At 42.9% G+C, this 24,369-nt stretch overlaps 1 protein-coding gene across 3 annotated transcripts in view; it reads right to left on the bottom strand.

Annotated features, from left to right (window-relative positions):
* LOC144755783 (proto-oncogene Mas-like) overlaps positions 1–2,191 on the bottom strand; it is a 285,818-nt gene extending 283,627 nt beyond the window's left edge. For all 3 annotated transcript variants that reach the window (XM_078645023.1, XM_078645024.1, XM_078645022.1), the window contains exon 1: positions 1,942–2,191. The gene's annotated coding sequence lies outside the window, so the exon portion shown is untranslated. The remainder of the gene's footprint in view (positions 1–1,941) is intronic.
* Positions 2,192–24,369: the final 22,178 nt, after the last annotated feature.

The raw sequence follows: 24,369 nt of genomic DNA, 5'->3' as shown, positions 1-24,369 counted from the left end.
CGCCCAAGGGCACAGAAAGGGGAGAGGAGTGGATGGATAGGTAGATAGATAGAGAGGCACATATGGCGAAAGATGCACGTTGGACAAGAATGGAAGAGACAAGGGGCAAAGAGAAAAAAGAAGGATGAAGAAGAAGCTGGAGGGAGAAGGAGCGGTGCTAAACGGATGGTGGGAAAGGAAATGAGCTTGAGGGATGAAGCTGAGAATAGAAAGCTGTGGGATAGAAGGAAGTGGCAGGAGTGAACACAGTAAATGAACAGGAGCAAAAAGAAGATGGACAGCTGGGTTTGGTTTCCAGTGCTCAACAGATACCTGGCAGTAGCAGTGTTTCTTTATTTAAGACATCCTTTGAAGCCCCAGCTCGGCAATGGCACTCCATGAGCATCACTCTGAGCTGCCCATATGAAACACTATACAAATAATGGAAATACACTTAGTGGCCCCCTTGTGACACTTCACCTATGTGCACCTGTAAGTGTCTGTGCAATTATCCCTAGAGAAAGTGTTATCAGTACTTTCTAGGCAGCGACTGACTGCACCCCCTATCCCTCTTCTCACGGAGGTTCGTAAACTTGTGTACGCTGAGTTACCCACTATTGCTTGTGTTGCCTTCCCACGACATATGGAACTGTAGGAGGGAATGGGACAGTGACATTCTGACACAAAATGACAGTGACACGATTTGGTGCACTATGGTGCCCATACTAAGATATAGAGGGCCAGATTGCAAAATATTTTAACTGCCACTATTTCATGTCCTTGGTGGTAAGTTAGGGCAGTATTTGTTGCAGGTAACTTTTACTATCATATTATGAAAGTTGGTTTCTGTAGACGAAATGTGTGACAAGAATGTGTTATTCATTGTGTTGTATTTTGTTGTGGTAGTAATGTGTTCTTATGTTTTTATGCTGCATTTTTGAAGAGTGGTGTTGATTTGTGGAGTGATTGTGTTACATTTTGTTTGAGGGTTTTGTTGTGATGTGCCTTGTTATATATTAGTTGTATAGTAATGCTGCTTTGTCAATGCTATTTCATTACGTTTAGTGTGTTAGATACCTTAGATATTTAAACAAATGCTACCATATATACAGCCAAAAGCAGTAAATACGCTGAAAGCTCCTGGGACAAACAACCTTTTACCTCTGTCTAAGGTGGTAAAATAGTGCAGCTCCTGCCCTCAGCTACTTAACCACTCAGCCCAAAACTGTGGCAGGTACTGCCTTAACTTAGTGCCCTCAGAGCTTGCTTTATGTGATACGGGCCAGATAAGCACAGTGAAACAGCGCACATTTAGAGACCAACGCCCACAGCACTACAAAGAAACAAACTGAAATACAAGATCACACACGTAAACACGTATAGACTTATAAACAACCGAACCCCCTGAAACTTGAGGTCACACTGAAGCACACCTAGATACACAACATTTTACATGTAACCACGCTCACAAAAATGTAAACACACAGGCGAGCAGTGAAACGCCCAGAGAAAAACAAAGGAACACAATAACATGAACAGATAACATTATAAATTAAGATAAACCTTTTGGGATATATATATATATATATATATATATATATATATATATATATATATATATATATATATATATATATATATATATATCACAAGACCGCAGGTGCCGATACAGCAATAAAAAATGATACCCGACAGATCAACAACTTGACAATGGATTAGCACAATTGGTATTCATAAGCTGAAGTGTAGCTGACATCTGACAAAGATACTTCAGTGGTATATTCAGAAAGCTGCAGCACCATGTACGATCATTAAAAGATCTTACACCAATATTCACAGTATAGTGACAAATGAAAACTAAGACAAACAAAGAAGGACACATTAGACGGGGTGCGAAGTTTGTTACGACACCCTGGCATGAATCCAAACATGGACACTAATGACGGACAGCGAGAGACTCACCTGCTGGCGAGGCGTTGTCGGAAGCGCTCTCCAGGGTCAGCACTGGCGCGAGCAGAAGCACCTTCGGCACGAGCCGGAGCGAGGAAAGAATAAAAGCCACAAGTCTAGCCCCGGGCGGGATGACGGCTGGCAGACAGCGCTCGTCCAGGATAATCTGCTTGACTTGTGAGCCGAGTGGGAGGTTCGTTTATACAGCAGAATTAACCTCATAAACATTTACTACATGTGCTCATAAATATTTACGCAGCTCGGCACGTGAGGGGGAGTGGGTGGCGTCGAGGTTATATTCCGTGTGAGGAGAGCCAGGCACTCTGACAGGGACCAGCTCAGCCATGCAGACAAGCCTGTGTGTAGGGGACATCCACCCTTCTCCACAGACCATGAATCCCAGCGCACAAAATACAACAAACATTGGCAAAGCCAACATGTCCAGCTTTCACATGCTACTTCGATGGAACAATTTTCAGAGTGGGGGTGCTGCAATCAATGCTACATCACTAAAGTCATAGGGATTGTGAAAAATCCAAGCATCACACAAAGAACAAGCATAAATTAGACAAGAAAATTAGCCAAGTCCCTTCGGCAGGACAGTGCTAAAGGTACATATTATTTGTCTGGTGGTGCTGTTTGGGGCACACTTTCACACATATATTAGTAAAGTATAATTCCACTTACAGGAGAGCACACTGCAAAGTGCAATGAATCAAAAATATCCTAGGCTCAGATTTACTATGATTTTGTGTCGATAGGCACCCTTTTACAATGGTGCAAGGGTGCCTGCGTTGCCACTAGGAAGCACACAGTGCACCAGCGCAAACAGAGATCAGAAATGCTCCACATCTTGGTAACTGGGGAAAATGTTTGATCTCCCCCTTTCACACAACACAGAGCTGCAAGTTCCCTTGTCGTGCATTGCATGAAATAGTAGTAAATGTGCCCCTGTGTGTCCAATTAAAGTTCTTCTTTATTCTTCATCAAATATCCAAAGGACACAGCAGCCAGTTTTATTCCTTTGTTCCTTTTAACACTATGGAACCTGCTTATTGCAAAAATCGTTATTGTTTGGAATGCGACTGACATCAGGCCAGAAACACAGTGATATTACAATCAATCAATCAATCATAGCATTTGTATAGCGCACTACTCACCCGGAGGGTCTCAAGGCGCTTTGGGGGGGGGGGGTCCGCTACTGCTCGAACAGCCAGGTCTTGAGATGCTTCCTGAAGGCGAGGTGGTCTTGGGTCAGGCGGAGGTGGGTCGGGAGGGAGTTCCAAGTCTTGGCGGCCAGGTGGGAGAAGGATCTTCCTCCTGTTGTGGCTCTTCGGATGCGGGGGACGGCGGCGAGGGCGTGGCTGGTTGATCGAAGGTGGCGTGTGGGAGTGTAGAAGTTGAGGCGGCTGTTGAGGTAACTCGGGCCTTGGTTGTGCAGGGCTTTGTGTGCGTGGGTGAGGAGGCGGAAGGTGATTCTCTTGTTGACCGGGAGCCAGTGCAGGTCTCTCAGGTGTCTGGAGATGTGGCTTCGTCTGGGGATGTCGAGGATGAGTCTTGCTGAGGCGTTCTGGATTCGCTGGAGTCTCTTCTGGAGCTTGGCGGTGGTTCCGGCGTAGAGGGCGTTGCCGTAGTCCAGACGGCTGGTGACGAGGGCCTGGGTGACCGTCTTCCTGGTCTCGGTGGGGATCCACCGGAAGATCTTACGTAGCATGCGCAGGATGTTGAAACAAGACGAGGAGACGGCGTTGACTTGTCTGGTTATGGAGAGGGAGGAGTCCAGGATGAAGCCCAGGTTGCGTGCGTGGTCTGTTGGTTTGGGTGCGGAGCCCAGGGCGGGTGGCCACCAGGAGTCGTCCCAGGCGGAGGGCGAGGAGCCCAGGATGAGAACTTCCGTCTTGTCTGAGTTCAGTTTCAGGCGGCTAGTCATCATCCATTCGGCTACGTGTTTCATCCCTTTGTGTAGGTCGGCTCTGGCGGTGGCGGGGTCGTTGGTCAGGGAGAGGATCAGCTGTGTGTCATCGGCGTAGGAGATGATGTTGAGGTTGTGTTGGCGTGCGATGGCCGCAAGGGGACTCATGTAGACATTGAAGAGGGTGGGGCTGAGCGAGGAGCCTTGAGGAACGCCGCAGATGACTTCGGTGGCCTCTGACCTGAACGGGCGTAGGCAGACTCTCTGTGTTCCTCCAGCGAGGAAGGAGATGATCCATTCCAGTGCCTTCTCCTGGATTCCGACGTTCCCGAGGCATTGCACTAGGGTGCGGTGGCAGACAGTGTCGAATGCCGCGGAGAGGTCTAGGAGGATGAGGGCCGCTGTTTCTCCGTTGTCAAGCAGGGCACGGATGTCATCGGTGGCAGCGATGAGGGCGGTCTCGGTGCTGTGGTTGGCCCTGAAGCCCGACTGTGAGGGGTCGAGGGATCCATTTGTCTCGAGGAAGGCGGCCAGCTGCTTGTTGACTGTCTTCTCAATGACTTTGGCTGGAAACGGGAGGAGCGAGATGGGGCGGTAGTTCTTGAGTTCGGTGGGGTCTGCTGTTGGTTTCTTTAGTAGAGCGCTGAGTTCGGCGTGCTTCCAGCTCTCAGGGAAGGTTGCGGTGTCGAAGGAGGCGTTGATGATGTCCCGTAGCTGGGGTGCGATGGCGGCGTCGGCTTTGTTGAAGACGTGGTGAGGGCAGGGGTCGGTTGGAGATCCGGAGTGGATGGAGTTCATTGTGCGGATGGTGTCTTTGGTGTTGATAGGGGTCCAGGCGCTGAGGGTGGTGGTGGGGGGCGTTGGTGCGGTCGTGGGGAGCGTTGGTTGTGTGCTGAAGCTGTTGTGTATGTCAGCGATCTTGTTGTGGAAGTAGGAGGTGAGGGAGTTGCAGAGGTCTTGTGATGGGGTGATGTCGTTGATTCCGGCGTTGGGGTTGGAGAGCTCTTTCACGATGTTGAAGAGTTCCTTGCTGTTGTGTGCGTTGTTGTCCAGTCTTTCCTTGAATGCTGTTTTCTTGGTGGCGTGAATCAGTTGATGGTGTTTTCGAGTGGCGAGCTTGAGGGTGGTCATGTTGTCCGGTGTTGGGTCTCTTCTCCATGCTTTCTCGAGAGCTCGGCAGTTCTTCTTGGAGCTCTTGAGTTCGTCGGTGAACCAGGATGCTTTCTTGCTGCTGGGTCTGCTGGGCGGGGTCCTCGGTGGGGCGAGGTCATCTGCGCATTTGCTGATCCACTTCGTGAGGTTGTCGGCGGCCTGGCTGGGGTTCGCGGAGCTGGCGGGAGGGTGCTGGTTCAGGGCTGCGGTGAGCTGGTCGGCCGTGATCTTATTCCAGCTTCTTCGTGCAACCTGTTGCTGGTGGTGGTGGATCGTGGTCCTTCTGAAGCTGAAGTGGACGCAGCTGTGGTCCGTCCAGTGGAGTCCGGTGGCGTGGCTGAAGGCGATGTCTTTGCTGGATGAGAAGACGGCATCGAGTGTGTGTCCGGCGAGGTGGGTGGGGGTGGTCACCAGCTTGTGACAGACTTCCCAAATTATGATGGTAAAGGAATCATAGGATGGATAACTGAATTTACCTTGGAGAAATACAAGTTATTTTTGCCCTGAAGCAGTTTCATAGTTTAAAAAAAAATAAAAGATGTTCTCTACTATGTGCTTTTGATATTTGTTAAAACAGAAAAAACATTTTAATTGTACACTTGAATTTCTGTCAGTCATTGTAGTTTGCAGTGTGCTCTCTTCTAATTGGATTTATGGATGTATTCTGCACGTTTGTAGTGATGCCAGTGGCAACTGAATACCAGAAGGAGGAGAACCTGTACATGAACTTATGAGAAGAACTAATGAGGGGTGTGCTGGGTTTTTGATTTGCCAGAGCTGCTTGCATTGTCTATTTATAATACTAAAGTATAGTGTCCCCGTAGCCAGCCCATGCTCCATCGCGGTTGGCCTGAATTTGTGACTTTGTCATGGTTCGGCACGGCCACAGCTGGTGCAATTTGCCCTAAAAACTTTACATTTCAATATCTCCAGCTTCACTGTTTTACTGTATCAAGTGTTGTACAAATACTTAAAGCATTGGCTCTAAAGCCCAACTGCTCGGTGCCAATCTACCAGGGGGTTGAGCACAGGTTAATTTGGGGTTTGCTTGTGACTTACCCTGACTAGGATTGTGATTGCTACTGACCAGGGGGTCACACCCAAGTCAACCAGCAACCCTATTCCTAACATTGGTGGCAGTGGTAGGATAAGACTTGTGCTTGTGCAGTACCAAACAGTGATTTGGTGTGCACTACCATCCCATATAAAAGACCAATTTGAGTTTTAAACTCTCCCACATAGGCATTTTTGTTTTTTCTAAATTCACCCTAACTCTACCTAACTGATTGTGTCTGTGGCGTCACCTGCAAAGATGGATTTTGAGCTTGCCAACCTGGAGGGTTACTGAAGGAAGCTGGCTCTGTATATACTATACCAAAGTAAGGTGCACAGAGTCCAGTGGGTCCCCAGAGGTATAGCAGAGGCTAAATTATGTAATAATGCGGATGAGCAGTTAGGCTTATCCAGATGGTGTGTTAAGCATTTATTGTACTCACTAATCAAGGACTGATTATACACACTCAGAGACAGAATCCAGATCAATTAGGTAAGTATAAAAAAGGTATACCTGTTTTCTTTTTAGAACCAAGCAGGAATTGGCACATGTAAGTAAAATACACTCTCAAATGCATGACTTTACAAGGAAATACAGTTGTGGTTTAATCTGCAATCGTTACAGGTTGGTATCGGTTCAAAAAGAAGGTTAAACTATGCAGAAATGTATTTTTGGAATACTTTTGGAATCATTTTGGACTACATCGACTACTCGGGCAGTATGCCTAGATACCACGCTGGGGATCTCACAATACAAGATAAGTAGGACTTCTTAAGGTTTGCAGTTTAGTTACTTTTTCTTTCATACAAAGTACAGTTCAACACAGAACATTTTCAGGAACAAAACTTGCAACAAGAGTTCCTATAGAAAAAGAGTGTTAGCGGTTTCTCAGGTAAGTAAACGACTTACGAGTGGGAGTTTTAGGGGTTAGGACCAAGGTTCCCCAAGGTCTAGGGAGGCACTACAATTGCACCACCACCAGGTGCAGAGTGCAGGAGCCCAACGTTTGCTAATTAGGCTAAGGGGGCCTTCGGTCAGAGACTGCTTACGAGCAGGCCACTCAGTTGTGGGAGCAAAGCTACTGGGGTTAAGGCCAGCACTGCAGGGGCCAACAATCAGCACAGGAGCAGCACCACCAGCGGCACAGGGGTGGCCATGTGCAGTGTGCCAAGGAGACATCGGGGACACCGTGAATTCTAATAAAGACCTCTAGCTCAGCAAAGAGGCTGCAGGCTCAGCCAGGCAGACTTCCTGAAGGAGAGCACTGGCTGGAGAGGTATGTTGGTATCTTGGGGGATGCCTGTACACTGTCTGTTGGGCCTCCCAAGGCAGTGCGGCTGATGGTGTAGGGGTGTCTTCTGGCATTGGGTTTTCTCATGAGCTCCGTTTGCAGTCGGGGAGACCCTTGAGGTTGAGGCTGCAAGCATTGTCCTGAAGCTTGAAGAAGGACGGGGATCACCAGATCCCAGGTCAGGATCACTGAGGAGCCCTCCTTGTAGTGTTTGGGACACTCGGGCCATGGGAGTCAGGTGCAGAGTGGTGCAGAACAGCGAGCCGCCTTGATTCTAGTCTTTGGATCTTTGTTGCACAAATCCAGTGCTCACGAGTGGCAGAGTCTGTAAGGTGAGTGCAGGGTAGGTCCTCCAGGCTCTCTGGGCTGCTGGCTGCTGGACACGCCAGTTTCTTCGCTGTAGACATGTCAGTGTTGGGACAGGCCTGTAGGGCTGGGGTCTAAGCAGCAGCTGCCCTCTTCTTCCTGGGTCAGCACGGCTCTTTGGTTTTCCTTCTTTCTTCCTTAAATCTGAGGAGGCAAGGTTCAGGATCGCCTCTAAATATTACATTTAAAGGCCTTATAGGGGTGTGAAGGTCGGCACTAATGGGTCCCTTTCTTGGGGTGAGTACACCCCCTATTATGCCACACTCCAGTGGGAGGGGGACACAAGCCTCTTCCTAATTGGTTGGGTCCTATCATCTATAAGATGGAAGTTACTGAGCTATGTTTTCCACTTTGCTTCCCCCACCTGAGGGGTGAGGTTGGCAAAGGTGGGAAAATCTCTCCTCCTAGCTCAGTTTTCCTGCTGAATCTCCCGCATAAAGTAGGGATGAGAACCGGTGGGAGCCAGTTGCTGGGAGCAGCAAATGGCAGGGACAATGTACAAATGTGGCAGGCCTTTAAAGCTTCCCCTTTCGTGGACCCAACCCATCCTGGGAGAGGAGGTGCGACACCTCTGTCCAGGATGGGCTTTGTCTCTGAATCCAGAGAGCGGAGGCTCTCTACCCACGGGTCCAGAAACCTGTCTGGTGGTGGCAAATGGCAGGCAGCCATTCAGGAACAACACCAGGGCTGGTCGTTTTTCAGGGGGCATCTCTAATATGCCCTCTGTGTGCGTTTTACATTAAATCCCACACTGGCATCAGTGTGGGTTTAATGTGCTGAGAAGTTTGCTTCCAAACTTCCCAGTTTTTAGTAAAGCAATTTTGGAGCTGTGGAGTTCGTAATTACCAACTCCCATACCATATACTCTTTATGGCTTTACTGCACTTACAATGTCTAAGAATTGACTTGGACACTATAGGGGTACAGGACTCATGCCACTGCACCCTCACCTGAGGGCTAGGCATCCTGCTAGAGGGGTGGTGTACCTAGGCTTCAGTCAGTGAGTTGTTGGCATGGGACACAGGGATGTGTGCCATGTCGACTCTTCACTTTTCTCTGCACCAAAACATGCACCCGTCAACGTCAGTGTTTGCGTGTTAAGGTACAGGGCCTCTAAGGGTGGCACATTAGGTGCTGCACCCTTAAAGGACTTCTCTGGTCACAGTATCTATGGCCAGAGATGTGCAAATTGTGGGTACAGTTTTGTGAAAGGACACAGGCCATGGGAACCTGATTGGCAGGGACCGGGGACACATCAAGTCAAGTGGCTGCCTCTCACAAAGCTGTTGCCACCTCCTGTGGTGAACCTGGCCTGAGCCAGGCTGAACTGTTTTGTGTGCCAGAGGAACTTCGTTTGTGGCAACTTCAAAGGAAAATGTGGCATAAATATTGGGGCCCTGACCCCAGAACTTTAGATTACTGCTGGACCAAGGAACCTGCCAGGAAGAAGAGCTGGAAGAGCTGCCAGGAGGAGTATTTCCTCTTTGATGTTGCTTTGTTGGTTTGGCCTGCAGTTGCTGCTTCTGTCTTGAGCAGAGAAAGGACTGGACTGTTAAACAAAAAATGTACTTCTTGATGTATGAAAAATCCAAGTCACAAATGGAAATGTCACATATACACAATAGCCACTGATGACAACCTTTTTAGATATATAGTAAATGCACACACATAAGGTGGTCGCATGAAGATATTTTTGACCCACTCGTACCAACCATTGAGCACCCTTTGGCAGTGGAAACCAGGCGTGGGGTTATTCTCAACATGAATAAATCCTAGGACCGCTTAGGACCGTGCAAGATATAAATGGTCAGATACTTTTCAACACTGAATTATGACTATAAGATTGTTCAAAATTATGTACCAAGTGTAATTATGATTTTATATAAGACTACAACAGGAAGGGAGCGCAATCGCACTTAACTTATATAGCGCTCGTGCTATACAGCCCTCACCTTGAGTGTAGTTTGTACTTAATAAACAAATGGACCAGTTCCAAAATGGCCGCTGTTATTAGGCGAGTCTAGAAGAGGTGACTAACTGAGGAGACACCGTTTTAGTGTACACATTATATAGATTAAGGACATCGTCTGTCCTACTAAACAGGGGTTGGTATATTATCTTATATTTTCCCTCAGTTGTTTTTTTCTAATTTAACCACTGAACCACACGTTTTTTTAATAAAATACAGTTTTTTTTAAATACAATTAACCACAAATGGACTACAAACTAAATATTAATTTTGTAGAATGTGCCCTTTTACGAAATACCCATAGTGAATATATAAACTAGGACTTTCCAATATGGAGAACTTTTGCCGACCACAAACATGATCAGCTACTGGGGACACGATCACGTGACCCACACGGGGGAAGATAGCGAGATGTCGGGAAACATGCCGGCACATTTGGAGTCTGGCGTGAGGCGGAGAAGTCGCGTATCTGCGGCATTTCTTTGAAAACGACAGGTAAAGACAACAAGAGGGTTTGTCCTAGTGTCACTGCGGTAGAGCGCGGAGGCGTTGTAGAAAATAGAAACCTTCTTAGGGGTCCCACTGATACTTGGTCCTTTTAAACCAACAAAGAAGAAATTGGCACAGAAGCTAAAATATAAAAGTAGCATCTTTATTAACCTCAAATGAGGGAGACTACGTCACACAGAAGCCTTAGCAACTGAATGAGGCAGTCTAAGGAGTGCAGAAAACAGAGGCCTTATATATGCTTAGGGTTACATAGTCAGCATAAGACCAAGGGGCAGTCCTGGCACATGTAAGCATGCATAATGACTAATATGGACATTCAAGATCTGCCTGCTCAACAAAGTGGGAGGAGCTAACAGTTGCTAATTCTGGTGAACACATCCTGACATTTACAGACAAGGAACAGTTGCAAGGACAGCTGCAAGTTCAACTGAGCATGTGCAAACGTGGAAGATGCTAAATATAGTTTGTTTCTGGGCAGATTACAAGAGCAGTCAACACTGAGGGAAGACAGAGCACATGGCGAGCACGTGGCAGCACATGGCAAACAAGATGGCTCCCAGAAATACAAAATGGCTTTCAGCTCATACTAACAAATACCTGCAATATTTAACAGATAGTCCTTTTAGCATGAGCTAAAGACATTCCTATGACCCAGTAGGATATCAGAAAATATTTGCACATTCATTTTCGTACATTTATCAATATCCTAATTCATTGCTAGGTGGGCATTTTCCATTCTAAACATTTCATTAAGCAGGATTTTAAGGTATAAGCAGGAATACAAAGGGAACAAAGCATCGGGTCATAATTAACATTCAGATTGCAGGAGAAAGTAATGACCACTATTACAAACAGAATTATCATTTTTCTGGTCCTAAGTAAAAGCAAATCCTAAAACCATCTAGTAAAAACATTTTCAGGGCTCCTATGCATTTCAGTGACTATTAATTTCAGTTTCAGAATAGCTAATAGCACATATCTAATAAAAACATTTTTAGTAAACTTTTACAGTGTTCCCTTTATGAGGGCTAGAACATCAATTATTTGGGACCAGGAGTAACATACAGAGCCATACGATTTAGAACAAAGAGCAGCAAAGGGCTGCTCCTCCTTAAAAATGGAACATCCAAAGGGGTACATTATTAACAAGAAAAAGAAGAAGTCCTTGGGGAAATTGAAGTCGCAGTACAACCAACCAGAGGGGAGTCTTCTCCCTGGGTCCGTTTGAGCCTCACATGCAGGCTCTTGTTTCCACGGTGGAGCTGCACAACTCGCAACTCAAGAATCACAGCCCAGTTTCAAGGAAAAAGTCTCTTCTTTCAGGATAGGTCAGTCACCCGCAGTGCAAATGCTCTTAGTGATCCTGTCCATTGTCTCAGGCAGTGCACCAGTTTTCTTCACTTCAATCTAACAGGCACCAGAGACACAGCACCTGTACCCTGAACTCAAGTCCTTCCCTAACTCATGTATTGGTCTGCTGATGCACTGCTCATTCGTTGGGGCCACACATTGCATCCAGTGTGCTCAGGTATCTCTTGACCAAGAAACAAAGAAGCAAACTTGTATTCACTTTAAGACCAGGATTCAGAGGCCTGATGCTAGGATCTCTGAAGCAATCCTTGTGTCAAAAGGGGTCACCTCAAGCAAAGCTTCCTCGCCATTCTGGTCGGTCTGTGACTCTCAGCTGGGCATCAAACTTAATCCACAATTTCTCCTTTCTGATGTGTGACCCCGTCTTTCGCCCAAGACAGTGGCAGGGGTGCACAATTTATCTCAGGGCTTCCGCCTTCACTGAGGTTCTAGTTGCCAGCAATGCCTGTGCTGGTTATCTTCACTTTGGCTTCAAGCTGGTCTGGTGCTGACGCTGACTCCCCAGGCTGAATCTGATGTCCGGGCCCCTTTGGCAATGGTTTTAAGACAGCAAATATCTATTGGTGGACAGAACAAAAGGTCTTTAGACAAGGCACAGAAACAGTCTATCAACAGAGAGGATAGTGTCAGAATACTTTCTAATCTTGGGACACCCCATATATTAGCAAGGCACCCAAAAACCACTTCCATCTATCTATGTGAGAGTAAAAAAAACAACATCCTGGACCTACTGGCAAGTGTAAAAGGAACTCTTTGATGAACTGACAAGAGTAATACATCACCCAATCCCAAGCAGCCAAGGAAGTCTGTGCTCATTTACTAAATTGTGAGGAAAAGAGAAAAACAACACAAACATACCCTAAATCCTTATATTGGTGTATTCCTGTATACCAATCTGAAAACCCTCAAAAAAAGAGGAAATGTTCTACACTTTTGCTCATAAACTTTACATTACTTGTATAGGACTGCAGACACTTCTAAAATGATTCTTCTTAATATAAGCACCTACATTGTATGCTTAGGACCATGCTCTCGTGTTATAGGAGCAACCAGAAAATCTAAAACTGCTAAGTTATCAGGGTTTCTTATCTATAAAACAATATTTCCTTCAAAAATGTCTGCTAAGGATCACATGGGCATCTTCCCTGCGTTCTACTTTTCATGATCCAAACTATGCAACATCAGCTCTAATAAGGACTGTCAGTTTATTCACACAGACTAGCTAATAAAAAAAAACTAGCAATGCCCTTGCAAAACTATGTAGCATGGAATAACATACAATAATGGTGTTATCACCTTAAGACTTGTAGAACAAAAACAACCCACATCTATTTCCCCTTAAAGATCAAAATAAGGGAACAACAATCTAGACTACTGATTCTGTCATAATTTCATCAAACAGGATGGGCAGTAACATAACATATATACTGATTCATGGTATTAATGCTAACAATGTTTAATATAGTATTACTGAATAGCCAATTAAATGTCTCATTGCTATTTCACAGACAGCTTAGACAGGCTAAAAAAAATGAGAAAAAGAGAGAGCAACTTACATATTACCCAGCCTTAATTTGTAGAGGAGCTAGCCTCCTTCCCCATTTTGATTTTTGACAGTAGGAAACCTGAAACAGGTTTCACTTCTGTCAACACTATCAACCCCTATTTGTAGCAACTGGCCATAAACAAAGTTATAGGAGGTACATAGTACTTTTGAGAGAACCAAAAAAACACATGAATACCCAAACCCCAATCCCTTTTAGCAAATGTACAAGTGAAACATGAGGGCACATGAAGTCAAATACATTTAATTGCCTCAGCTTTTAAGCATTAGTGCTGTATAAATATGGCAAAGCTCATCTGTTAATCAAAGTTCACATATACCATTATATCGTTTTCTATCATATGAGTACATAAAGTGCCTGCTTTTGCCAAAAAAGTAAAACTTCTCCTTCTCTCCCCTGTCGTCTTTCAAAAAGTTTGAGAGGTCAAAATGTCAAAGCAGACCTTCCTCTGGGAGCCATGCTAGGCCTCTAAATATAGAACTGACTTTTAACTCTGCCCAGCTGTCCTATTCTGTGTGCGAATGCAGCCCCATTCCCCTGTTTGTCAGTTTAGAGTTAAGAAAATAACTTCTGCTAATTTTTGATACATATTTTCAATTATAAGCAGTGTGCAGTATACTTGTCTAAGAATATAGAAGTCAGCTATTTGTATTATACCTACATGTATGCATTTACTGAGGCCTAAGGCAAGTTAAAAGCTGCTCTGAATGTAGAATTTCTTTTTAAATTAGTGAATTTTGCCCCGTTTCGACTTTGATATTTGGGGACTTAAAAATTAATATCCTATAATTATTTTGCATAATAGTCATCCTCAGAAGGTACTCTAGATAGCCCAGGAGTGAGAAATCAAAAATACATCATATATACTGTTATAAAAATGGGTTTATTACGCCTGCGCAGAGTGATATTTGATATGCAAATATCCTCACTATGCGGTACAACACAACTTAAATTTGATTTTAATGCTAGTAGGTCACAGTATGAGTATTAAGCTTTATAAATATAAAAAAAACAAATTTAAAAGCACTTATTTTTTAAATAATTTTTTAATAATTAATTTTTTTTAAATAAAACTAATCATTTTGATAATTCCACATAGGAAAAGCAAGCTTCATTCCTTGCCTATCATATTTAGACACATTCATTCATAAGCCTAAGCAAGCCTAACTTGAAACATGAAAAGTTTTGCACGGTGGCAGTCTATTTAAATCTGAGGCATTTCAATGCATGTTCTATAATATGTGTTTTAGTTCAACAACATCCAATTCACTCAGATGATGTGTTTGCCTGTTTATATCTAACACAATGTACCTAAGGAAAATGTTGTAACATTTTATAATTGTTTTTTTATTGCAAAAGCACACAATTTCGTTTTAGGCCTATTTTATTCCTATTCAATGTGAATTCTAATTTTATCTTTTAAGCATTAGCAGTTTGTACATGTGCATAGTTGCTTACTCTATAAATGTAATAGTAACATGTAGCTATTTAGCATATCATATGGTTAATTTCTGGATTTTTATTTAATTTTTATTTAATATTAATTAAATGACATTTTGCATAACAGACTGATGACAGCAAAAAAACAAACACAAACAAACACATTGAGCTCATTCCAGACATATACAGAAGGGGGGTCAAACACTCAGAACACATGATACAGCGCCCTTAAGTGCCATTATTTCACAAATAGCGCAATCGTTATTTACTTACAGAAGTATCACTAATGTGAAACCACAAACCACATAGACATTTAAACACATGATTAACCCGCAGATCAACACTTATGACAGAAACAAAGGACAGCCCACAGACTGTACTTAATCCAAACCATTTGTAAATACTAGTTGTAAATTATATTTACAAGAAGCGCTTCTCAATAGTTTTCCAAAAGACTGCAAAAAAAACAGCCCAACAGACTGTTTTATTTCCAAGAAGCCAAAATACACTCAATTCACTAGCTTTATCTGGCAGAACACCAAAAATTGCTCTGCATATCTCCTTTTAAAAGAGTGCGCAGAAAAGGATCCTTGTTTGTATTATTGTCATATTTTAATTCCCTGGGGATACAGAATCACCAAGGAAGAAATATGTTTTTATACCTAAATCTGTTTAGGTGTTCCCTCAGGGGATCCGGCTAATTCACTTCACATCTCACTATGGTACCTCCAAAAAGCAATACATTCTCCGATGTGTGCTTGAAACAGGCATGCCAAAAATATTGCAAAATATGCAAATATTATAATCATAGTAGCGCTTAAGGTACTCTTAGTACGTTGCGACGTTCAAACAAATTCAAACAGAGATTACCTACCTACATAAATTGCAATTTACATATTACATACATACAAATACAAATATTGGCCAATCATACTAATCCAAAGCCACAGTAAGCTTTACTAAACTACCTTACCAATCCAAGGCATCAAAAACAAAAAGCAAGTGTTGCAACAAAACAACCCTTACCAATCACTTGGTGTCCAAATTCTAACTGCCAAGTTCTGAATGACCTAACGGTTGTTTTTAGAATACTCACGCAAAAAAGGTTCTCACTCAGGAGTGACATCATATGGAGGATCACAATCAGGAAGATCAGAAATATACTGGGCTGCACAGACAGAGAATCCCCAGAATCTCCGTGCACAGAGTTCCTCCTTAGTAAAGCCCTGTCCTGTTCTCCACAGTAGATTTCTGTCTCCTGACAAGATCACTCCTTAGATAGTCACTTCTCTAAAGAGGTCCATGTTGGAGCGCCATTTGTAGAAAATAGAAACCTTTTTAGGGGTCCCACTGATACTTGGTCCTTTTAAACCAACAAAGAAGAAATTGGCACAGAGGCTGAAATATAAAAGTAACATCTTTATTAACCTCAAATGATGGAGACTACGTCACACTGTAGTGTAGTTCCTATTATCCCAATAGGCTCTGCGCATTGGAATAATACCTACAGCAGTAAAGGCCTAGGCCAGACGTTAACTAGGTCTACTACTGTCGATACTAGACTTAATTTTTGGGTTTGCCAGCTAAGCTCAGAGTTCGCTAGAAACTTTCTCGAATGTTCAGGAAAGAATTAACTCCCCTGATTAGACAAGAAGGGATTTAGTTTCTGACAACCATAGAACATGACAACTTTGCTCTCCCCTAATCAAGAGTCAATCTCGAGAGTCGTGTGAGCACAAGGCAATTATTTTACTCAGTCAGTACGTGCATTCTTAGTCTCATCAGAATGTAGAGAAAAGGAAGAGACGGGCGTGTTCAATAAAAAGATGTTATTTATTGATCAGTCTCTTTTCTCGTACAAGAGAAATGGATCGATATTATTGCAATACTTATAGTTAAGTAAAGTGCATACATTAAAAGCAATAGTATAAAATAATACTGTAAAAACATTGATATGGTTTCTGAGCCATATGATGTTTAAAATGATTAAAATATATTTACATACACATATACATTTGACTAAACGTACTCAACTGGTGTTTCTAGATACGCCTACCCTGTGTACCTGACCTAGGTCTAATGCGTGGGCGGGAATAGAAAGTTACAGTTTAAGTTAAGTTTGTTTTTGCCAAGTGAATAACTAAAGAATTCTCTGTGAGGGGTTATTCAGTTCTGTACCTGGAAGTTAGGATGAATGAGGAATGGTATCTCTTTCTCTGCTCTCGATATTCCAGGCTGCCTGCGAGGGCTGCCCAGAAACGCCGGTGCTGGGTCTCTCGGCTTGAGATAGCAGCGCGTCTCTCAGCGCGTCAGGAAGGCGGGGCTGCTGCCTGCGGGGTCTGCTTCTGCTCTCGGCTTCGGCAAGTATGGCTGCTCCGTCTTGTCACCACGCGTGTGTTTGCATAGGGCAAGGTCGGCAATATTTATACCTTAAAGGTGCCGAGATTGACGTAAGGATGGACATAGGTACGTCAATAAAGATGTCATACGACTTGCTCGTTAGCACATTCTTTTGCAAAGTTCTCTGTGAAATCAAAACAATGGCCGCACGGATTATCCAGGTTGTCATAGGTTTGATTTGTTATGAGAACGTCGTATGCCTTATCAGGGGCTGGAGGAATGTCGCTTGTCTAATTAGATCTCAAGCGTTATTACCTAATCAGATAACACGTTCCTGTGCCGTAGTGTGACTGCGTCAGATAACGGTATCTGCATCATGGGGGCTGTGATTGCCTCATGGGCTGACTGTTAGTTAACTAGCTAGGTAGTTTAACCAGAATAGGGTCAGGAATAGGGGGACTGATTCAGAACCTATAGAAATACACGACACCCACTCCACGCTAACTATGGTCATATCTACTAATCTATGCATAGTATAACATAGTACAACATACTATAGAGTATAGTGTATACCTTACCACCCCAAAATACATAAATGCATTTTGAAATTTTCAAATATACTGAAAAATTGCAGTCATATATATTGTATGCACTTAAGCTATGAATTAAATGCAAAAGTAAACACGCATTTTAATGCATTATTGCTTTTTGGTATATGAGAAATACACATGAAATGGCTCTTAATATGGCTATACAGAAAGGAAGTTCGAGACCATTTCATCACATAATAAAATATTTGTGAACATCCCAGCGGGCAGCTAAAGTCTATAAAGTCTATAAAGTATCTAAAAATAGAAATCTTAGTTCTCTAGGAATAGTTTCTTACTTTAAGCAGAAGATCAGTGTCCCGGGGAAAAAATATGTAGAAAAATATTTTAAGGGGCATGCTGAAAAAATTGCTGTCCGTGAACTGGATTGTAATTGTTCATGTGACTTTATTTTTAAAGTTGAAGGCCGAATTCAGGGAACGCCGTGTGCGAGTTTACTCAAAAGTCTCTATTTCTGTTCTGGAGAGAACATCATATCATTCAGGCTTTCGAAAAAACTATCAACAGCTTCATGGGAAAGTTCCACTAAGTCGGAAATAGGTGTAACCATGCATTCATGCGCATGATTGTCTCCATTGACATTCTGATTTGCATTGCTGACAGAAGGTCGTACCTGTTCAATGCTGCTTTCATCTTGAACTTCACTACTCTTCAATCGTAGTGGTGAAGATTCCAGGAATGCCGTCATCAGAATTGGCAGCCTTTGAGGGCAGCACAGTGCGTGAACCTTGGTAGGAACCAACAGTGTATCTGCATCCACCGGCGCATCCGATTGTAGCGTCAGACAGGTGTCTAACACGCATTCTTCTCCGCATAGCAGACATCTCAGTACAGGTAAAACACATCTTTGCCACATTGGTCGAAATGATAGAAACCAAGTCATGTTCAGGTCTCTAAGCCGGGATAGTCCCAGGATTTTTGATATCCGGTCCCAGTATCCAATGGCTAGGATCGTATCTTCCATTGTCGCGAGAGTTTGCTCTGTGACATGGGTTGCCATAACGAAAAATAAGGACTAATAATAGGATTCCAGCAATTAGTCCCAGTATCAGGGGAAGTCCGCCAAAAATCGAATGGATGAAATCTGGAAAAATACCCAGTATGGCTTTGAATGGTGTTAATGCCATCGAAAATACTGTCTTAAATACCCCTGAGATCCCATTGGTATCAAAAATATTTAAGATTTCGCTCAGGATTTCCGCGAAATGTACGGGGGAATTAGTTGATAATAATGTATGTATCTCTGCAGTCGTCCTTGCGACTTGTAGATCATACGTTTCTTTTGATGACGTGAGCCTTGTAGGCGTCTGAAGAAGCACTGTTTTCATTCTGCTTAAAGTATCTATTCGAATAGAAGTAATTTTCAAACTGGGCCATGCCCTCGCCTCCCTGTCTGGAAAGGAGCTGGGGAACAAAGAACGTCCACAGCACTTGACCTTCGCCGTCGTGGTGACGAGATAAGGAGTCCCGGGCATAAGACTACAACATTTGCGGTCTACAATAAGAATGTAACTCCCATTATAGAGTCTTTGAAAGAATGGTTCTATTTCAGTTGCAGGTGCGCCTTGCTGGTGACATGAAAGGTTGTACGAATTCCCTTCACAGGCTCCGTGCAAACTAATACCGTTACACAGAAGCGTGCCGCTTAGTGACATAGCACAATTGTTGCCACTAAGAAACACTTTCTGTCCTTTATTACTGACACATGCATGTGAATAGGGCAGGTTCCAAGTTGTTTTAAGGTACCCCTTTCCCAATTTCTCGTACATGCCAGCCTGTATATATTTTTGGCAGTATTGAAACCTGAAGGTTGAGATTGGAATATTTATGATTCCGTGGATTATCCATTCACTGACAGGTCGTTCTGACATTGTCATTGGTAATCTTTCTAGTTTTTCAATGCTCAAGATTGTATAATCAGCACCCTTTTGCGCCATACCGATTTGTCTATCAGTAAGGTTAAAGATTTGGAATAGTGACGTTGTGTTGATTAAACGCCAAGGCACATAGCCTGAACGCAGATTTTGTAACGTCCAGCCAAGCTGTACAATAGAACGCAATTGTGACTGACCATGTTGTAATAACAGTAAGTCTTGCGATAATATATCGATTGCTGAAGACACAATGCTGTCCAATGAAAAAATTCTGGAGGACAGAGTCATTAACCCATTGTCCACTACAGAAAGTGATTTTTCCAAATTAATACGGTCAATTTCACGTATTCTCTCTGCTGTTTCAATTTGAGTAACCTTCCAGGCCTCATTGTATGCTGCATATACAGAGGCTGCTATGAAACGTTTTTGACGCTGTTTGCGTGGTCCCATTATGAAATCACGCAAGTCAGCACCATCAGTAAGTAAAGTTAGGTGTTGCTTAATTTCAGGCAGTGTGGAAGTTTGTAGCCACTGAAGGCATAATTTGCCCACACTGTAGGTTGTTATTATCCCTGGGTGATGTCTTTGGGGATATCTAGGGTCTGGCCTGGTCATTCTAAAACCCTGTGTTTTATTCAGGAATCTATCTTGACAGTTATTTGTATCTGTGGGCCAGATCAACCATTGTTTCCAATCAGGATGTGTTCTGTTTTGGTTTAATATATGGTTTACGTCTATCTCTTCATCTGTATCAGAGTTATTGCTAAACATTATTGGCTTTGGAATAGACGGTTTATTTAAATCTTTGATTTTGGCTAAGCCAAGACAGGTGGTTTGTTGAACAGTGTCATTTAAAAATATCATTTGTTCTGGGATCATGCAGGCTCTAAACAAAGCTTCTATACCCTGTACTTGCCATTCTTTCGTACCCCAAACACTTTTCAAATCAACATTTTTGTCCCAATAATCAAATCCAAAAGTATTCATTTTTTCGAAGAATGAATCTGAATATATCAATTTTGTGTTGGTTATCATGGTTTTCATCCCTGTCTTGTTTGACAATTTATAATAAAATGTTTCAGCATTACTTAAGTTAAAACCTGAAAAGTATGAATATTTGTCATATACTGTTCTAGAGCTCCCTTTTGGAGGTGTAGCACAATGTTCCCATTGATTATAATTTAAAACATTTCTAGGTTGTGCAGATTTATGCAAAAAATGATTACCATAGTGGTTATAGCAATACATACTATCATAATTTGTAGAACCTTGCAAATAATCATGTTTTGTAAATTTAGCAGACATTACTAAGTCAGACATCATATTGTTTATGCTTTCGAAGTCCCAATCATCAGCAAATGAGTTTGGTTTTGCAAAGTCACTCAAGGAGATCTTGATTTGGTGTGGATATTTTAGGATCTCGACCGGACCATAAATTTCATAGTCAGTGATGTCCCAGGCTACCCCACCAGGTATTGGATTGGCTGTGAAGTTGGCTGAAGAAAGTTCTGGAGAAAGTTCTCTTTTCTCGACGTGTGAAGATGTGTGTGGTTTGAGGACCAAGTTGATGTTCTGGCTTGCTGTGTCCATTTTAGCATATTTTCCCTCAACGAAGCGTCCCAAAGTAAATACCATGATGAGCCAAAGTATGAGGATAAATGCACCAAAACCCACCCAAAATTCAATCCATGGAGAAACCAGATATGTTTCTTTCAGATGTTTCAAAAGTTCCTTAGTTTTGTCTTTAAAGGATTTTGATGATGGCTGTGTCTTTGATTCACTGAAGCCGTCAGAGGAATCCTCGAAGTTGATAAAGTAACCGGATGCAGTTCTGTCAATTGTTCCAATTGGTTCAGGTTTTTTGTTTCTTGCATTGTCACTTGGCACTTCAGTATAGATTGGTGTGTCTCTGCTAAATGTCTTTATTTGGGTTTTCAGAGGTCTGAGTTCTATTGCATTGTTGCATAGTCCTTCTTGTTCTTCTTTAGGCGTTTCGAATGTGATGAGCCTTTTTGTTAGGACCTCTGTACTGGTAGCAAACCTTGGTGTTCTGCTACTTATTGGGAGTCCACTTGGCCTACTGTTTGTTATCGGCCACATGTTGTGGTTTTACCAGGTCGATGGATACAACTCGCTTCTCCTTTTTACCAGCAAGTGGCGGTAGTACAACTGATCTTGTCCCGTTGACAGACAAGACAGGAACTGCTTTTCTGTAAGAAGGTCCAAATTCCTTCTTTACCGCGATCTTCTCCCTGACTAGATCCCCGACTTTTGGAATCCAGACAGGTCTTGCTGGGACAGGTGGTGATTCTTCAGTGGTCGTTGGCTGTTGTTTCAACTGTATGTTGCTCAGGTCTTTTCTTGTTTTGTTTAAGTCCTGCAAAATAGCCAAACGGTCTTTGACATCAAAGCTTTTTTCTTTAACCACTGAAGTTTGACTATCAAGGTCAGAGATCAACATCCTAGTTCCGAATAATAATTCGTACGGACTGAATCCCTTCAGAGAATTTCTTGGCAAGTTATTTAGACTACGTTGGACACTTATTAGATGTTTGACCCACCCAGCTCCCGAACCTAATATCCTTTCCATTATAGATTGCTTTCTGCCTTGGTTTTTTCTTTACACCATCCCGTACCCTCAGGAAGGAAGTGAGAAGATTCCCGCTGGACTGTGCTCATTTGGCCATGTTTCCCCCCCAGGCTGGATTGCCTGAGTTAAAACAATGGTCGAACGTAGCATGCTCTTAGCGTATATGCCATTTAGACTCGCAAATCTTGTATAATAGTCCGGACGTCAGCCGAGTGCTGGTGATCTACATTATAAGTGGAAACTAGCCTGTATATGTTAATCGCAAGCCATTCTTTTTGCTGATAATATTATCTGCCTTGATCCGACGAGGTATTAAACTGCTTCTCTCCCCACTGCGATCTCTGTTGCAGTTTGGGCAGTTTTTTACAAACATGGTGTAGTGCAGGCTCATGCCTGGCCACCAGTACCGTGATTGTAATTCTTCCAGAGAATCTTTTAATTTAAGGTGTCTGAGACCCTCGCCCATGTGTGCGTCTGCGATTAACAAGCTTCTCCTGTCCATGTTTGGAATCACTCTATCCCCCACTCCAGGGATTCGAGCAAAAGGAACGGAGTTTGCATCGATTATGTATGTATAATTGAGTGGATAGTTGATCGGTAACGCTGAGCAGTCGCCTTTTGATGACGTTTTTACTGCCAGCATTGTTTCACCGTCAATGTATTTTAATGTACGCTTTTTTCGATCCACGGGAGCCGGTTTAGTGGCTGCCGCTGCGGCTGTTTCAGCCAATGAATTCCCTACAACGTGAACGCCATCACGTTGATGACTCAGTGAGTGAGTCACGTGAGTCTTTGGTAGTTCTTTTTGTAAAAGAGCTATTTGTTCCCAGAGCAGTCTCTGCTTTATTGGTGCATCTGTGTCATCTTTGTAACCGTTCTGAATCCATGTCTGCAAATCCTTATTATATGCTTTGACGCAGTAATATGAATCTGACACTATAAGTGTCGGGAATTCGCGATCTGCATTATCTAGCGCCATTTTCAAAGCTATTATTTCAGTTTGTAGTTCTGAATTAGTTTCTACTGAGTGTGATTTTGTTAATAGAGGTCTTAGTTTACCTCCGCGCCACACTTCTTTTGTAATCTCACATGTGGGATTGTATGCATGTTCTCCCCAAACGGAGGGTTGAGCATGTCCGTCTGTATAGATTACACAGGCGTAATGTCGTAGAGGCAGAATGTCGATTGGCAGAGGATACGTCTTTTCATATTTTAGATTTTTTAATTCTTCTAGTTCTGGATCAAAGTAGTAGGATACTTTGTCCGTTGTGATTAAATTCACCCATTGTATCCATTCCGGATCCAATATTGTTGATGGTAAATTACACGGTGTTGTTAATGCCTCAAAGGCTGATTCAGCTGTTCTGACTGTGATATGTCTACCGTCAGCTATGTCTTTTTCTCTAGCTATTGCGGTTTGAACTGCTTGAACAATTTTTCCTTTGTTGCTGAATCTCTGTTCAGCTTCTGTGTACAGGTGTGATTTGAATGCAATTGGTACCTTTTCTCCTTCATTAGAAGTCAGGTATGTGAATCCGCATCTCCCTGGGATGACTCGAATCACAAGATTGCGTGTGTTATCACGTGTTTTTAATTTTGTTTTAATTAGCATGTCTGTTTGTAAGGATCTCAAAATTTCTGTGTGTGTTTGAGTCCAATTGGATCTTTTAAAGTCTGGTTTAATTAGATCATAAAGGGGTTTGACCCTTTCTGCGTAATTTGCAATGTATGTTCTTCCGAAATTTAGGAAGCCTAAAATTGACTGTAGGTTTTTTAGTGTTTTAGGAGCTTGGATTACGGCACATTTCTCTAGGAAATTGTCTGCCAGGCTTTTACCTTCACTTGATAACTCATATCCTAAGAATAGGACTGTCAGATGGGCAATTCTGGATTTTTTGAAGTTAAATTTGTAGCCCTCTGCAGCGAACCCAAGTATTATGGTGTTCACTCTTTTCAAGTGAGTCTCCAAGTCATCATCTGTTAAGTAAATGTCATCGACATAAGATAATGCTTCATCATCATATAGTTGTAGTAATTCTGTTACTCTCGCTGAGAATACCCCCGGGCTGTTCTTGTACCCCTGGGCTAACCGACAGAATTGCTTTTGAGTGCCATTTACTGAGAATGCAGTTAAATATCTGCTCTCTGGTGCTATGTTTTGACAAAAGAATCCATTGGAAATGTCCAAGGTTGTTTTGTACTTTTTGCGCACTATGTTATTCATTAGTGCAGCACTGTGTGAGTTTTGCACTGCAAAGGTTTTGCAACATGTGTTAAGGTGTCGGTAATCCAAAACTAGACGATATGAATTGTCTGGTTTGGAGACCGGAAACAAAGGATTGTTCATTTGTGAGGTGCAAGTTTCAATCACCCCCTGGTATTCTAGCTGATCTAGTAT

Source organism: Lissotriton helveticus, chromosome 5_1, assembly GCF_964261635.1.
Source record: "Lissotriton helveticus chromosome 5_1, aLisHel1.1, whole genome shotgun sequence".
Taxonomy (NCBI): Eukaryota; Metazoa; Chordata; class Amphibia; order Caudata; family Salamandridae; genus Lissotriton; species Lissotriton helveticus.
The sequence above is the reverse complement of the archived record's forward strand: the minus strand, read 5'-3'. Positions and strand labels throughout refer to the sequence as shown.